The sequence below is a fragment of the Electrona antarctica genome (assembly GCF_951216825.1).
Source record: "Electrona antarctica genome assembly, chromosome: 23".
Taxonomy (NCBI): domain Eukaryota; kingdom Metazoa; phylum Chordata; class Actinopteri; order Myctophiformes; family Myctophidae; genus Electrona; species Electrona antarctica.
In genome coordinates this window covers 4,314,390-4,330,845 of record NC_136804.1, presented here as the reverse complement: position 1 = coordinate 4,330,845, position 16,456 = coordinate 4,314,390, and the positions used below count along the sequence as shown (strand labels likewise).

The following is a 16,456-nucleotide window of genomic DNA, read 5'->3' as shown; positions in this document are numbered from 1 at the left end:
ATTCTACACTATTACACTTATGTATTACCTTCTTTTTTATTTAATATACCAGTAGGCTACTAAAATAATGAATTAGTGAATTCGCATTAACTGGTATAACTTATAAAGCACAGCCCCAGACAAACATGGCAACCTCAGTTGCCAGGCAGACCTCTGGAGCTTTTTGATTGGGTAGTGGAAAAAGCCTCACGTGATTGGCTCTCAGACATCATGTAATTTTTGGCAGTAATTTTTTGGGGAACAAAAAAAACATCTTGCATCTGTAAAAGCATGTTTTTTCAAACACACAAAAAAAAGAGCTACAAACAAGTTATGTTTTACAAGTGCACACATTACAAAATGTACGAATACTTTTTTCTTTCGAATACAAACTAAACCTAAACTACATAGTGCCGCTTTAAGACCCGAGACTGAGATTCAAAAACACAATAGTTTCATGATGGAAATACATTACCTTAACATTTTCTGACGTTATGGATAGTCTTGATGAGTATCCATAACAAACCAATGCGTTCAGCATTTCAGGGTCAATTAGTCAATTAGGTGAGATCTTTGCTTTCTTGAACATATTCTGTGAAAGTTGAAAAGATGAATGGTTGGCGTATAGTGATCATGACTTAGGCCTTTCTTATATACATTGTGTCAACAATTAAATGATATCACATGATGTTTGGCTCACGTGAAATCCATTTACATTAAAATATGAGCTGAATGAAGACAGGAGCCGCCGGTGACAGGGCAGCTCTGTGCCTCCACAGCACAATATCACATCGCACGAATTTGAGTCGAGCCGCATCATGTTCATCCCCTCCAATACCATGGCGGCATGTTTGGGGTCGTGGAATATTTTGGCCATTTCAGCCAAGCCTGCAGAACAGTAGGAGGGGATGAAAGAAAATGTCACATATAGCAATGATCGTTTACTTGTTATCTATTTTTGAAAAATCGTGAAAATATGGCTCAAATCTTTGAATATATATATTCTTTCAGAGCGAGCGTTTTTAACTCAAATCTTTGAATATATATTCTTTCAGAGCGAGCGTTTTTAACTCAAATTTTGAATATATATTCTTTCAGAGCGAGCGTTTTTAACTCAAATCTTTGCGTCTGCAGGGTCCCTGGAACAACATATTTTCAGATGGGGGTCGGCGGCCAATTACATATAATTCTAGGGGTCCTTGACATTAAATAGTTTGAGAATCACTGACATAGAAACATGTTTTTTTCAGAAAACTGTCAGGATTTGTAGAATTGTCCTCAGGTCTACATAAATGAGTTAAAGGGAAACTTCACCCTTTTTGCAAAAAAGGGTGTTATGATGTTATGTTGTTATTTTAATGACGTTTAGATGTAGAACACTTTCCTGGGGGTCTTTATGTGTGTAATATGTGGTTTTAGAGATTTTAGCAGTGAGCCCAGTGTCTCTGATGTCATGGACACTGGGCTCACTTACCCGATTCACAACACGTGAAGGAACATTCCGACATATAGAATCCAACCTGCAACTGCTCCTGGCGGAAGGTTCTGTCATATAAGCTTTATTATTGATATCAAAACGGATCGCCGATTTCTTTTTTTTTCTTTTTTGCTTGGCCTTTCCTTCTGCAGCGATACTAGGCCGGTTTCGCGCATGCGCAGTGCCGTTCACCTCCCTTTATACAGGCTGACTAAAAAGCTGAATAACTCAAAAGCTACGGAGCTCTCCATGGTTTAGATATAACGCGCGATGTTCGGAGGTCATCTAAGATCATCTAAGATGATCTAAGATGGCCGCCCAAACTGGATGTGCATCCAGCGTGCAACACAGTAAAACGACCGGCAGTCCGGCTCAGCAGTCTAGCGTTGGCTCTGCCGTCCACCAGGCAGCAGTGTTTGTGTTACTTCCTGGACTACATGTCTCAGTAAGACAGCCCTCCCCCTATCCACAAGGAGGAGCAGTGCACCAAAACATTATGGAAATTGTACTCCTGGAAGGAAGTGAGCCCAGTGTCCATGACATCAGAGACACTGGGCTCACTGCTAAAAACAGTGAAATCCCATTAAACATTATTTAACCCGCCGCAACCCGCCTCGCCAATAAAGTTAGGATGTCTTGACTCGGCTCAGCCGATGCTGCGTCGTACGGCGGTGTCTGTTTTCGGCACACAACACCGCTGTACCACATAGTAAATCTCGCAGAACATGCACACATCGACATACATTGCCTGCCAGGCTTTAAGGCTTAACAATATCACCACTGGTTGGTTTATTATTGTTTTCAGAACGTTGTTGTTACAATTTAGGCATTTAGCAGACGCTCTTAATCCAGAGCGATTTACATCAAGCAATAACAAAAGCATGGCATACATCACATATATAAAAAGTAGTTATCATGAATAATGCGTAAACTAAGAACATAACAGTGGAGTATCTATGTAAACTATACATACTATACTATATTATATATTATACATGTGTACTATAAAGTGCTATGACTACATAAAATGCAATTCTAGTGCCGTCTACGTAACAAGCTATAAGTCTGTTTAAAATACTATCTAAGTCTACATGAAGTGCTATCTAAGGGGTTAGGCTAGGGCAAGTGCTACGGGCCATGGTGGAGTCTGAAGAGGTGGGTTGGAGGGAGCGGAGAAGGGGGGAGACGTGTGAGAATTTTGGCTGGTTGAAGACCAAGCGAGCTGCGGCATTTTGGATCAGTTGGAGGGGCTTAAGTGCACATGCCGGTAGGCCAGAAAGGAGGGAGTTACAATAGTCAAGTTTTGACAAGACTGTTGTCTGGATTAGGAGCTGGGCTGACTCCTGGGTGAGGAACGGTCTAATTCGTCGTATGTTATAGAGTGTAAACCTACAGGATCGCGTTACAGCTGTGATGTGTGTTTTGAACGAGAGCTGACTGTCCAGGACAACACCAAGGTTCCTGGCTGTCGGGACAGACTTTACCAGGGCGTTGTCTACGGAGATAGTTAGCTCCCGCATAGGGCAGGACTTAGCTGGGTTGTTTAATGGTTGCCAGACATTCAACACTCATCTCACGCTGATAATAAGCGCCATGGAATATTTTGACTTTCCCATTAGTGTGGCTTGGCACCAAAACATTTAAATGGTGAAATAAAGATTTGACCACTTAATGATTTAACAACTGCAGGGGGTACATTAACCCATTTAGACGTGAGGTCGATTCTACAAATGTCTTCTAAATCCTGAGTTTTCTGAAAAAACGATGTTTCTATATCAGTGGTTCTGAAACTACTTCATGTCAAGGACCCCAAAAATGATATGAATTTGACCGCCGACCCCCATCTCAAAATATGTTGTTCCAGGGACTCCCCAGAAACAAAGATTTGTCATTTCCACGATTATTCAAAAATAGCAGATCTACAAGCTCATAGTGTGACACTCTGTGCCGTGCTATATGATATGATATGAGCTTGTAGATTCCCTTTCAGAACAGCCGATTCGACCATTATCACACCTTTCAACAGGGTATCACACCTTTCTGAACATAGCCTGGTCAAGGTTTCCCCCTAGTGGACAGGTCATTTCCAACTATTGTGGGTGCATGGAAACTAGGGACTACTAATATATACTATTCTCTGCCTATCGGGACGTAACTCGGACGGCGCCGAGTCGGGTCTGGTGGCCTTCGCAACGCTCGGCAAGGCGACTCGCTCGGCGGTGCCTCACGTGGCTCAAGGCCACCAGACACGGCGCGCCTCCGTCAGGACATCAGTGACATCATCACCCGTCACAATAGGTGATAATGACATACTGAGACAGCGAGTATGCCAGTATGGCCATACTGGCCCTATTGAAAGGTGTGATAACGGCCATACTGGCCCTATTGAAAGGTGTGATAACGGTCGCATGGGGTGTTCAGAATGGGTTAACAGATCAACAGTCGCACAGGACGCCTAGTGGATTTTATGGCAAACATTTTGTCTCCAGTTCTTCACGTGTCACTCACCTGCCCTTGCGTGCAAACTCGATGGACCAAAAAAGATCAAATTAACTGGTCTGATTGACTCTGTGGCGTTTCTGGTCCCTGTGGTCAGTCTGAAGGACGCCTGCACCAGCTCCTGAGTGTGTATGGTCAACACCAGAATCTACACACAACACAATGAGATCAGACAAGTCACTCACTGGCCACATTAGGTACACTTGTCCTTAACCCAACGCATAAAAGAGACACTTCACCCTTTTTGCAAAGAAAAATGTTAATGATGTTTAGAAGAATTAGAACACTTTCCTGGGGTCTTTGTGTGTGTAATAGGCTATGTGCTTTTAGATATTTTAGCAGAACACTGGGCTCACTTCCTTCCTGGACTACACTTTCCATAATTCTTTGGTACACTCCTCCTCCTTGTGGATAGGGGGGGGGGGGGCTGTCTTACTGAGACAACATGTAGTCCAGGTAGTAAGTGAGCGCAGTGTCCATCTGCTAAAACCTAAAAAAAAATATATATATATAACAAACAATATAGATATATATTTTTTTAAGACCTAGAACGCATCCGTGTCATCTTGTAACTCAAATCTTTGCTTCCCTGGAAGAAAATATTTTGAGATGGCGGCTAAATACATAATTTTGGCATGAAAAGGTTTGAGAACCACTGACAGAAATCCGGATCTCATCTCTAAATGGGTTTTGACTGGGAAAGCATCTGTGTCATTTTAGATTTTAACCATTTTAACCATACAATTTCATAATGTGGCAAATAAATATGAAAAGATAATACTAGCTAAAAAAAACACAGCCCTCACCTTTCTCTTGGCGTTGCCGGTGTAATGTACTTGCCACGCCTGTCCAAGGCCGCTACTACGTTGAGGTCAGAGTCGTCGTCGACAGGAAGAACCACGTGTTGAGTCCGATAACGTCAACAGAACCGGAGCAGACTTCATGGGACACACCAGAAACAAAAAATGTTATAAGGACTCTTCAGTTTAGAATTAGGCCACGGACCCCCACAAGTTAGTGTGCACAAATGGTATCAAATGCACTCAATAATGGTAAATATGGTTCCATCAAGTGTTCCACCAGTAAGATTCCCTGAGGGAGAGAAGCGACCTCGCCCTAAAAGGGAGAGGTTGCGTGCACGCATCCGCCTGGGTGACGGCAGACTGCTGGGTGAGTGCTGGCGCTTTCGCATGGGGGGGTCAGATCAACACATGGAATGAATTCTGTACTGGCCATATATGGAGTGTACCTTGTGTACAGGGTTTGATTAGGTCAGATCAACATATGGAATGTCGGAACAGGTCAGCTCCATATATGGAGATCTAAGGGTTTGAGGTAAGATGTAGAGTTGCTGGCCGGCTCCATATTAGTGGTGCATTCAATTAATCGATATGGCAATATATTGATTGAACATCCAGACGATAGGTGAATCGATCGAGAGGCTGCTGTATGGATACGGCAATAAGCGGCATGAATTATCTGGGTGACGCAGTGTTGACAAACATACCTCTGTTTTATGTTATCAAAGCCACCCTTGCAGGTTGCAATGCACTCCCTTCCCAGACCCCTTGTTAGCAATTAGCCGGGGAGCCACAGGCCCAAAAGCTCAACGGTTAAGGATTAACCTGTGATGTCATGCCGTACTTTTTATTTGTGTTTTTTCTATTAATTTGGTCATTAACACAGCCGACGCGAATCGCGTATCAATACGTTATCAATTAATCAAACGTCGGGTGCGGATCACGTATCAATACGTTTCAATCACTTTTTTATAGCATACTTTCATTCATCTTTTTACCCACCCGGACAATGAAGAACCATCGCCCTATCATTGCTGCTTAGTCCAGCTCACGTGATCAGAAAAAAAAACAAAAAGAAAAAAAACCCCTCCCCTCCTGAAAACAGGAGGGCGGGCCGCTTTACGTGTAGAAGCCAGTGTAATGGCTGCGCCCATGCCGATCTAGTCTGTGTTTGAAAAGAATCAAATTTCACCTAACCTCGCCTCACCAGGCTTTCCACCTCGGACATTTGATTCCCCCCTCCCCTCCTGTTTCTCCAGGAGGAGGATCTTGCGAGGGGGTACATGCTCTCCTCTGTCTCTCGGAAAAAAACATGACGAACGCTGAACGGAACGCTGCCTGAACACATATGCACCAGATCGGCATTGCAATGCAACGTCTGCAACACACATGGACAGATGCATGTTTCCTTCTTCATACTGTAGCGACCAAACGATCCCCGAGCCTACAATACTACGAACTAACCACAGTATCGAGGGGCCGCCACGACAAGACAGTGTTCCGTTGGTGGATCACGTATCGCCATGCAGAGCCGTCATAATCGGAGATCGCTCAGACGTGTGATTGTAACGCTTTTTTATTCATTATAATTGTAGTGATAAGACCGCAATGAACGCGTCGGGGACGTAATCGACCCGGGTGTAATGTATAACGAACTTTTCCGCGACCTAAACCGTGGTGTTGTCATCTGTGGAAGTAATTTTTTCCTTCTCGTCGACATCACAGCCGGGTGACGCTTTTTTTTCCCTCCATCGCCCCCAAGCTGCATGCCCATAGCCTGGCTTGGCCAGCCTCATAGCGGGGATTCACTGAAGATTCTTCCCCGGAGGAAACATCAGTGAACCCTCGCTATGAGTCTGGCCGTGCCAGGCTAGCATGCCCAGGCATGTTCCCCTACACTAGCTTGAAAAACAAAATCAGCTGATGACAACGCGTCTCACCGTTATACTATAGTTCTGAACCGAACGGTGGAATGGGACTTTTTATAGCCGTACGGATCAAGACTTTTGCTGCCCAATGTGCCCATGACCCCCCCCCCCCCCCCAATGTTACTGCGATCAAAACAATGAAAGCAGTGAGATAGATTAGGCGAGGCGGCAATCATCATCATCATCAAAAAGAAAGCATAGTTATGAAGGTTTATAGTCAGACATTGACAGGCAGATATAACAATAAACACAATAAATATGCTATACATCCTATACATCGAATGAAAGCCCTGAATGTGTACTTTTACGAGGAAAAGAGTAAACATTGATCCCATGTACAGTTTGTCATAAATTGGATACTGGGTGGATGCACATTGCGCCCACCAGATATAACTGCAGAGAAGACATGGACCCGAACTCAATATTCACAAAATAAGGCCTATAGCGACATATAAATACTATATACCGTATGAAACAGAAGACTCTCTGCTTTCATAAGAAAAAAACTTCTACTGTAGTAATAATAAAAATCACACCCATGTGAAGTGAGTGGTGCAACTCTGTCCCATATTCTGTTCTCTGCTTATTCAATACAGCTCGCTATATACGGACTGAGGCAGAAAGTCATGTAAACCTTTTATTTACAGTTTGGTCTGTAAACTTCTACTGTAATAATAAAAATCACACCCCTGTGAAGTGAGCGTTGCAACTGGTCTGTACTTATTCACTACAGCTCGCTATATACGGACTGAGACAGAAAGTCATGTAAACCTTTTATTTACAGTTTGGTCTGTAAAATTCTACTGTAATAATAAAAATCACACCCCTGTGAAGTGAGCGGTGCAACTGTTCTCTACAGTTGCGCGGTGCAATGGTAGAGAACAGTTGCACCGCTCACTTCACAGGGGTGTGATTTTTATTATTACAGTAGAAGTTTACAGACCAAACTGTAAATAAAAGGTTTACATGACTTTCTGCCTCAGTCCGTATATAGCGAGCTGTAGAGAACAGAGTTTGACCGCTCACTTCACAGGGGTGTGATTTTTATTATTACAGTAGAAGTTTACAGACCAAACTGTAAATAAAAGCTTTACATGACTTTCTGTCTCAGTCCGTATATAGCGAGCTGTAGTGAATAAGTAGAGAAGTAGAGTTGCACTGCTCACTTCACAGGGGTGTGATTTTTGTATTATTACAGTACAATTTTTTTCCTTATGAAAGCAGAGAGTCTTCTGTTTCATACGGTATATAGTATTTATATGTCGCTATAGGCCTTATTTTGTGAATATTGAGGAGTTCACGTCCATGTCTTCTCTGAAGTTATCTGGTGGGCACAAGCTGCATTCAATAACCAATTACTGTCTAACTGTAGATGGGATCAATGTTTACTGTTTTCCTCGTAAAAGTACACATTCAGGGCTTTCATTCGGTGTATAGGATGTATAGGATATTTATTGGGTTCAATTTTATATCTGCCTGTCAATGTCTCTGACTTTAAACCATCCATAACTCTGCTCGCTGTTCAAGATAACCACTTCCAGGCAAATGCAGGTGTTGCAAAAAGGTCAATATCTCCAGAATGGAACATGGTAAAATCAAAATGTATTTTTTTAATTGAAGTGGACAAGTTCAGCTTTCTTTTGATGTAGGCGTGTGATTCTCGCTATAAGAGAACATTTTACTGTGGGCCCCCGAACAAGGCCTTTGTGCAATGTTAAATGGCAGCAACATCCAAATAGGCCTGTTGAGATCTTCCAGCAATCAAAGTGTTAAGGTCCACAGAATGAGAGGTCTGCTCTGCCGGAAACAATGCGAAAACAAGTTATGGCCATTTTTGTATACCACACCATAGACAACCAATATAAGGCAACATTTTCCAAATTCCATCATGCTTTAAGTAGCATGTGACAATTGTGACATGTCAAACTAGGGTGTTTTCATGCTTCTGAATCCATTCCAAGCAATAATTTTGCAAGAACAAAACTCCTTGGCCTAAATTCGGCCATAGCCACTTGCCAAAATGTGCCCAAATGAGCTGACCTCATCACATTTGTGCTGACCTCATCACATTTGTGATTACAGCTATGGCCGTTTTTAGGTCAAGGAGTGTTTTTCGCGCAAAACTAATGCTTGGAATGGATTCAGAATCATGAAAACCCTCTAGTTTGACATGTCACATTGCCTCTCATTCTGTGGACCTTAATGACCAAATGAATAGAAAAAAATCACACCTGTGTGAAGTGAGTGGTGCAACTCCGTGTGGGTTTTTTTTTGGGGGGGGGGGGTTCCGGCGAGACGCCCCGCGTCCGAAACGGTAGAGAAATGACAGTTACCGTGCGGCAGTCCCTTTACTGTACCCTCTACTGTACTGTACTGTAAGCATCATACAGTTAATATGTGCGTGTGTGTTTGTGTGTGCGTTAGGTTGCGCACAGGTGGTGAAAAACAACCATGTTGTTTTCGTGCTCATACCCAGCCAGCCAGCCACCCAGCTACCCAGCCACCCACATAGCTCCGTAAGGGAGTGGTTGCACCACTCAAAAACACAAATAAAAAGTATGGAATGACATCACAGGTTCTGTCCAATTTTGGGCCTGTGGCTCCCCGGCTAAATAGGATGTTTAGACATTTTATTTTAATTTAAAGAGCTCTGTGGGCCTGAAAGCGTTTTATTGTATTTGTGCAACATGGTCATTGTTTTGAATAAACGTATAATCGATATATATATCACTCACCTGCCCTGGCGCGCAGACCTGATGGACTTGTTAGCTGTGGTGTTACTGGTCCCTGTGGTCACTCTGAAGGACGCCACTAGCTCCTGGTTATGTATGTTCAGCACTACGATCTGTGAAACTACAGGACAATAACTCACTCCACGTCATTGGAATTATTTAATGGGCGAGTACAAACGGAGCATTTATCACATTTATGCCGCGCATGTTTCATTTTTACCAGGAGCGGGTGCAACCGATCTATGGCTCCTGTATGTGGAATACTGCAGAGACAGTCTAGGGCTAAGTCGGGACATGATGCAGGACAGGTGTGTACCAATTTCCATACATGTAGGTGAAACCTAGCCCCTCTCGGAACCATCGTAAAAGGTTTCTGACATTTGGATGTTTACCTTTTACGGAGGGTTCCTTCTCAGTTGTCGCCCGCAACATGGCGATTCTGGGATACACACAGACTTGGCCTCGCATATGTCCATGCTGCGCTATTTGAGTGATGGTTATATGTCTCTAAAGAAGCATACATCGGCAATAGGAGACAACGGAGACAACGGAAACCTCAGCGAACGGCTGAGGTTAAGTATTTTTTTGTTAGACCGTTTTAGCAGCTCTGAAAAACATCCTGCATGTATGCGGTCGGCCAATCAGAGGCAGTAACTAGGACGTGCAGCTAGCCAGGGAGGCGGGATATGGGAAGTGAGGAAGAGGGAATTTCAGAGCTGCCAAAACGGTCTAACAAAGATTTAAAATACTTAACGGCTTCTGCGCCGTTCGCTGAGGTTTCCGTTGTCTCCGGTGTCTCCTATTGCTGATATATGCTTCTTTAGAGACGTATAACCATCACTCAAATAGCGCAGCAAGGACATATGCGAGGCCAAGTCCGTGTGTATCCCAGAATCGCCATGTTGCGAGCGACAACTGAGAAGGGACCCTCCGTAAAAGGTAAACATCCAAATGTCAGAAACCTTTTACGAGGGTTCCGAGAGGGGCTAGGTGAAACCATATTGTGGGGCTTCAAGCACAAACTTTTGTAGGAGGCACTATTGAGCCATTAGGCAACGCCCTCAATTTTACGATTAAAATACGTAATCTTTCGCCTCTTGGGATGTGTGCAAAGTTTCACAACTTTTCACAAGTTTCACGTACACGGGAATAAAGAATAATAATCATTGTGATTTCAATAGGGCTTTGCACTACTGTGCAGTGCTCGGGCCCTACAAGTGTATTGCATCACTTAACCCTACTGAATATACACAACATAGCTACGTGTCACAATGTGAGCTTGTAGATCTGCTATAAAAACTCTAAACATTTTAACACCACAAACCATGTAGGAGGTCCCTGGCCAAATACATATCAACCTGGGGCTGGGGGTCCTTGACATGAAAAATAATTGAGAACCACTGCTATAGCCTACCAGGAAAACAAACCAGCTCAATAACAGACAGCATAAATGGTGTTCTGAAATATAGCCTGTAGAGACCAGAGCTAGCCCGTCTCCGGACCCCCCGGGTTGAGCTCCTTTGGACCTACCACGTAGGGTCCGGTATCTCCGGCTTCAAGCGACATGGGATGAAATCTGACTTTCCCTGATTTACCCCTCTGCTGCGGTGTGGGTGTCACGCTGACATATTCCAAAAGAACCATATGAACGCTATAGGAGACAACGAACCCTCTCACCCCCCCCGCGAACGGCTCAGAAGCCGTTAAGTATTTTTAATGTTTGTACGACCGTTTTGGCAGCTCTGAAATTCTCTCTTGTTGACATCCCATTGTACCGCCTCCAGCCTCTCGGTTGGCTAGCTGCGCCTCCCTACGCGCCTCGTAGGCGCAGCTAGCCAACCGAGATGTCAACAAGGAGGGACCGAAGAGAGAATTTCAGAGCTGCCAAACGGTCGTACAAACATTAAAAATACTTAACGGCTTCTGTGCCGTTCGGGGGGGGGGGGGTGAGAGGGTTCGTTGTATCCTATAGCGTTCATATGCTTCTTTTGGAATATGTCAGCGTGACACCCACACCGCAGCACAGGGGTAAGTCAGGGGAAATCAGATTGCATCCCATGTCGCTTGAATCCGGTGATAAGGAACCCTACATAAAGTCATCAAAATGTCAGAAACTTTAACGTAGGGTTCCGAAAGGAGCTAGACCAGAGCCAACACACATTGATTAAGTTAATATTGGCTATATGACCGTTAACAGATAGGCCTACAGACAGTTTGGTTTCATGTCTTGGATGTACGTTGTACGTTGGATTTTTATGAAACAAACTATTGCAGACAGAAAGGATAATTCAAGCTTTCCTTACAGTTGCACTTGCAATGATGGTGAGTAGGCTACAAAACAATGATGTCTATAAACACAGACACTCTAAGTAAACAAACGTAATATATGGATATAATTTATGTAAACATGATTAAAACAATGTTCATCAACTGAAGTAGCCGCCCTACATCACAACACAGCATTACACAACAGACACTAGACTGCACACAACTCTTCGCATGTTGTCAAACGACGAACAGAATAAACAGTGATCCACAACTTTTTGACTTTTGTCAAACAATAACGTAGGAGAACAGCCAGATAAAGAATACATAATATAAAGGTTTAACTCACTCACGTCAGTAAAATAATGAAGTGTGCTCGACTGCTCGCTCCCTGAACTGTAGCAGAAAAGACGCAGGTGCCATGAATAAAACGACAATTGCACACGTGAATGATTCACTCCACCAGCAGAAGGAGCTGCGCATTGATCTACTGCTCCCAGAAGGAATCACAAAAAGAAAGATATTAAAGGCTTTCAGTACATATGTCAAACATTAACATACAGTACATTTAATATAAAGATTTTAAAATTACAAAAATATTAATCAATGTGTTTATGCAGGGCTACTCAACTTAAAGGACCACTTCACCACTTTTCAACTTCTCTTCCTATAATTGGTCCTAACTAATGTTCATGATAAAATACCACCATTTTTTCCTACTCAGTCTGTGTCTCATAGGAAGGCTGTGGGCAGTTCAGAAACCCGTCCACCAGTGACATCATCGATGGTGAATCCAAGCTAATAGAGCACCGAAGTCCTGACGTCACTGCCCTCTACTACCAGTAGAGGGCAGTGAGCGCCATGGTTCATGTATGTTTTTATAAGCATTTTACTCTCCATAGGGGGATTTTAGATCGCCTCATATAAGAACTGTGTTTGAAAAATAAACCGATCACCCCGGCCTTTTCACTCATATGGATATGAAGCATCAACTGAAGGTGGAAATGTACAAATATACCCAAAGAGTAACAAAATAAGCGTTAGAAACGAGCCAAACAACCCAGAGACTACATTTCCGGGTAGGCTGCTTCTGCCCGCAGCCCGTCGCTCAACAGAAACTGAACGTTAATTACGTTTATTTTTATTTTATTGATATATAATGTATCGTGGTTAGTACGAGTCGAGTCATCACCAGCTGAGCTTACGTCAACGAGGAATCTCAGGAACGCAATATGTTGACAGCTGGGCGTGACGTATATGCTCAGCGACATTGCATTCATATGTAGTTTCAAGGCTTTTGCGGTCACATTAATTCCATTTTCTCTAGAAACTGGCTGTATCAAATATGAATGGACATCATTAACGACGCACAGCCACTCCCCTGACAGAAACGCCGAGGTGGTCGGTTTATTTTTCAAACACAGTTCTTATATGAAGCGACCTAAAATCGCCGTTTGGGGATCTCAATGCAAAAAACAAATACATGAACCTGGAGATTGACGCCCTCTACTGAAAGTGACGTCAGACTTCGGAGCTCTATAGAAACGGCATGCTTTCTTTTCCTGAAAAGTTGCAATGCAAAAGTTGAAGCCATCGTTCTCACGATAATACAAATCTAAATATATTTTAAAACAAATCTTGTTTAAAAAAAATCTGCCTAATGATAGTGGACGGGTGTCCGAACTGCCCAAAGCCCTCCTATGAGACACAGACTGAGTAGGAAAAAATGGTGGTGTTTTATCATGAACATTAGTGAGGACCAATTATATGAAGAGATGTTGAAAAGTGGTGAAGTGGTCCTTTAAGATGGCTCAGGGACCAATCGGCAAAATTCCAAAAGTCCAAGGGCTGCAAGCTAAAATGTCAATATTATTTTGAAACGTGTAGGCCTACACATGTATTTTGTAACAGACTACACGATTAGTCTAAAAATATAAGGCCAATTAATTACTGGTTTAATTAGTAGTAGGTACACATGCAGTTTGTACTGCGTGTGTTGTTTAAATGCAGACATGGTCAGTCTGCTAACCGTCTGGGACCGATCTATGGCTGTGTATTTGGAATACATGAAATGTATGTAAGATGATATCACAGACATTCTAGAGCTATTAAAGGACCATTTCATAATAGGTCCTCACTAATAATCATGATAAAATGGCACAATTTTTTTCTACTCAGTCTGTGTCTCATAGGAGGGCTGTGGGCAGTTTAGAAACCGTCTTCCAGTGACATCATCCTTAGGCAGATTATTTTTTAAACAAGATTGTATTTTTACAAAAATGTTTAGATTTTCATTATTATGAGAACGATGGCTTCCATTTTCGCATTGCAACTTTTCAGGACTAGAAACGGCTGCAATTCGAAACTGGCCCCCGTAAAATCTGAATCCCCACCACCCACCCCTTTTCCCCCTCACTGTATATGTTTCTTTTCCCTTTTTGACCTCCTTTATGATTAATTCCTGTTCTGGTCTTTGGCTATATAGAAATGTCTATTTGTACGTCTCTAAATGTTTTGATGAATTGAACATGGTGGACCCTCTTGTAAACAAGTGTAATGCTTTATTGGGTCGTCCACTCACAGTTAACAGTCTTTGTATTGAGTTGTGCTTGAAATGTACTGTAATTCTGCAAACTGTTAATACATATTTCAATCAATCAATGGTGATTTCTTTATTCATATTTAGTCCTACTAGACCCCAGCAGGAAATTACATCTGGCCACAATGCCATACTGTGTGTTGTAGGCTCAATATGTTAGTTTGGCACATCCTACTTCACCCCAGTAGATCCCTTGATCTTTTGTGGCCAGATATAATTTCCTGGGATCTATAGAACTATAGTAAATAATAAAGAAATCTCTATACATTTCTCTAAGAAAGTACGTATTGAGCCCCCATTCGAATGCTCCCACCCTGTCAAAAATAGCTGAAATCACTAAAATGAAAGAAAGCAGAAAAAGTGCCCCTCGGGGCACAGATCTCCACCAAGCCAGGTCAGGTTGTGGCCTCCTGGTGGCGCTATAATAGGCCAATGTGAAAAGGGTGCCATTTCTTCATACGCCTTTGATGGAAATTGGATGATTTAAGGCATTTTGTTCCAAAAATGTGTTTTGCAAAAATCAACCTGTTGGTGGCGCTATAACAGGCCAATGTGAAAAGGTTGGGATATATTCCTCAGCCTAGTAAGAAAATGTGTGAATTGATTTGAGGCTTTTGTTTAAAACGGGGCAATCTTGCAAACTGTGAAAGCCAATTATAGTCAATTAGGATTGAATATGAAATATCGGACAGATCCGACTTGAGCACATGACCATAGAGATGCTGTGTAACGATTTGTGAGATTTTTGGACAGAATCTGGAGGAGTAATATCAAAAAATGTGTTTTACAAAAGTCGGCCTCCTGGTGGCGCTATAAATGGCAGATGCTGAAAATGCAGGTCAAAGGTTTGTCCTTGGCCTCTAGGGAGTGTGCATGCAACGTTTCACGCAGATCGGTGCAGTTTTAGGTAAAAAATGTGAAAAGCTGCCTCATGGTGGCGCTATAACAGGCCGTTCTGGAAAAGGTGGGGCAGAGGTTCATCGTTGGCATCCAGGGAGTGTGTGTGCAAAGTTTGGCATCAACCGGGTTAACGGTGCCAGAGATTAGCTGGTAACGGACGGACGGAAGGACGGACACACACACGGACGGAGTGCAAAACATACTCTCTCCCCATGCCTTCGGCCTGGTGGAGACAATAACTAATTCTATGTTTATATACACTGAAGGCTCTGAGTCTGTCCCCCAAGGTTCGCTTGCTTGTTTTGCATCAGCCAATAAGAGGACAGTGAGTGCACCGTGGGCAGAGATGGGCATGTATTCGAAATACATTTATTCGAAATACATATTTTCTGTATTTTAATTTAAAATACAAAAAGAAAGTATTTTAAAATACCAAAAAAAAAGTATTTAAAGTGCATGTATTTCAAATACATGCCCATCTCTGACCGTGGGGAAACTGGGGATGGTTGATGGGCTTGGATTGATTGATTGAATACTTTATTAGCAGTTTGCATGGACAGGCACAGGGACCTTTTTACAGAGGCCAGTTCCAAGCCACCTGTTATTTTAGAGTAGTTTTGAAAGAGGGTAGGGATTCACACTTCTTTATGGCTGTTGGTAGGACATTACACATTCTGGTGGCATACCAGGGGAACAAATTGAAACCCATCTTTGTGCCAAATCTGGGTTGAGATTGTTGTGATTGTGGAGTTAGTTCACATTTTTGAAGTATTTTCCTGTAATAGGAAACCAGGTAGGTTATTTCATCTTTTCTTGTGACAACATTTCCACACATACCTGTGAAGCCGTTGGCCTTGCTGAGTTTACTAGTTGACCCAAAGAGAATGGATTCAGTTTTTCCCAGGTGTATACACTATACGGTAGTTTGTTATCAGCGAGCCAGGTGCAGATTCTATACTGAGTATATACTGAGTATATACTGAGGGCATTTTTCTTTGAAAACAAACTAGAGGGTCAGTTTTAACTCTGTCCTCGGCAATAGGCGGCCTATGGGCCGTGGGCCAGAATTGATCCTCATGATGGTTATGCCTGGTCCAGGAGATCCAAGACTAGACAAACCACATCATTTTAGAAATCTGTACAATCTGCTAAATACAATTGTGAGATGGAGGATGACTGATTTAGGCAGTCACACGTGGCCTGAGTCAAACTATAGCTGGGCTCAGTGCTGGGTGTGGCTGCGCACCCGTTGTCCATGGAGGTTATCAAGGCACAAC

The 16,456-nt window shown here is 42.8% G+C and overlaps 1 protein-coding gene across 2 annotated transcripts in view; it reads right to left on the bottom strand.

Moving 5' to 3' along the window:
- LOC306916492 (kelch-like protein 23) overlaps positions 1-12,154 on the bottom strand; it is a 119,211-nt gene extending 107,057 nt beyond the window's left edge. Inside the window, exon 1 of one of the 2 annotated variants that reach the window (XM_079494378.1) lies at positions 12,034-12,154. The gene's annotated coding sequence lies outside the window, so the exon portion shown is untranslated. Of the gene's footprint in view, positions 1-12,029 lie in introns of both variants that reach the window. The other variant, XM_079494377.1, reaches the window with a different exon arrangement.
- Positions 12,155-16,456: the final 4,302 nt, after the last annotated feature.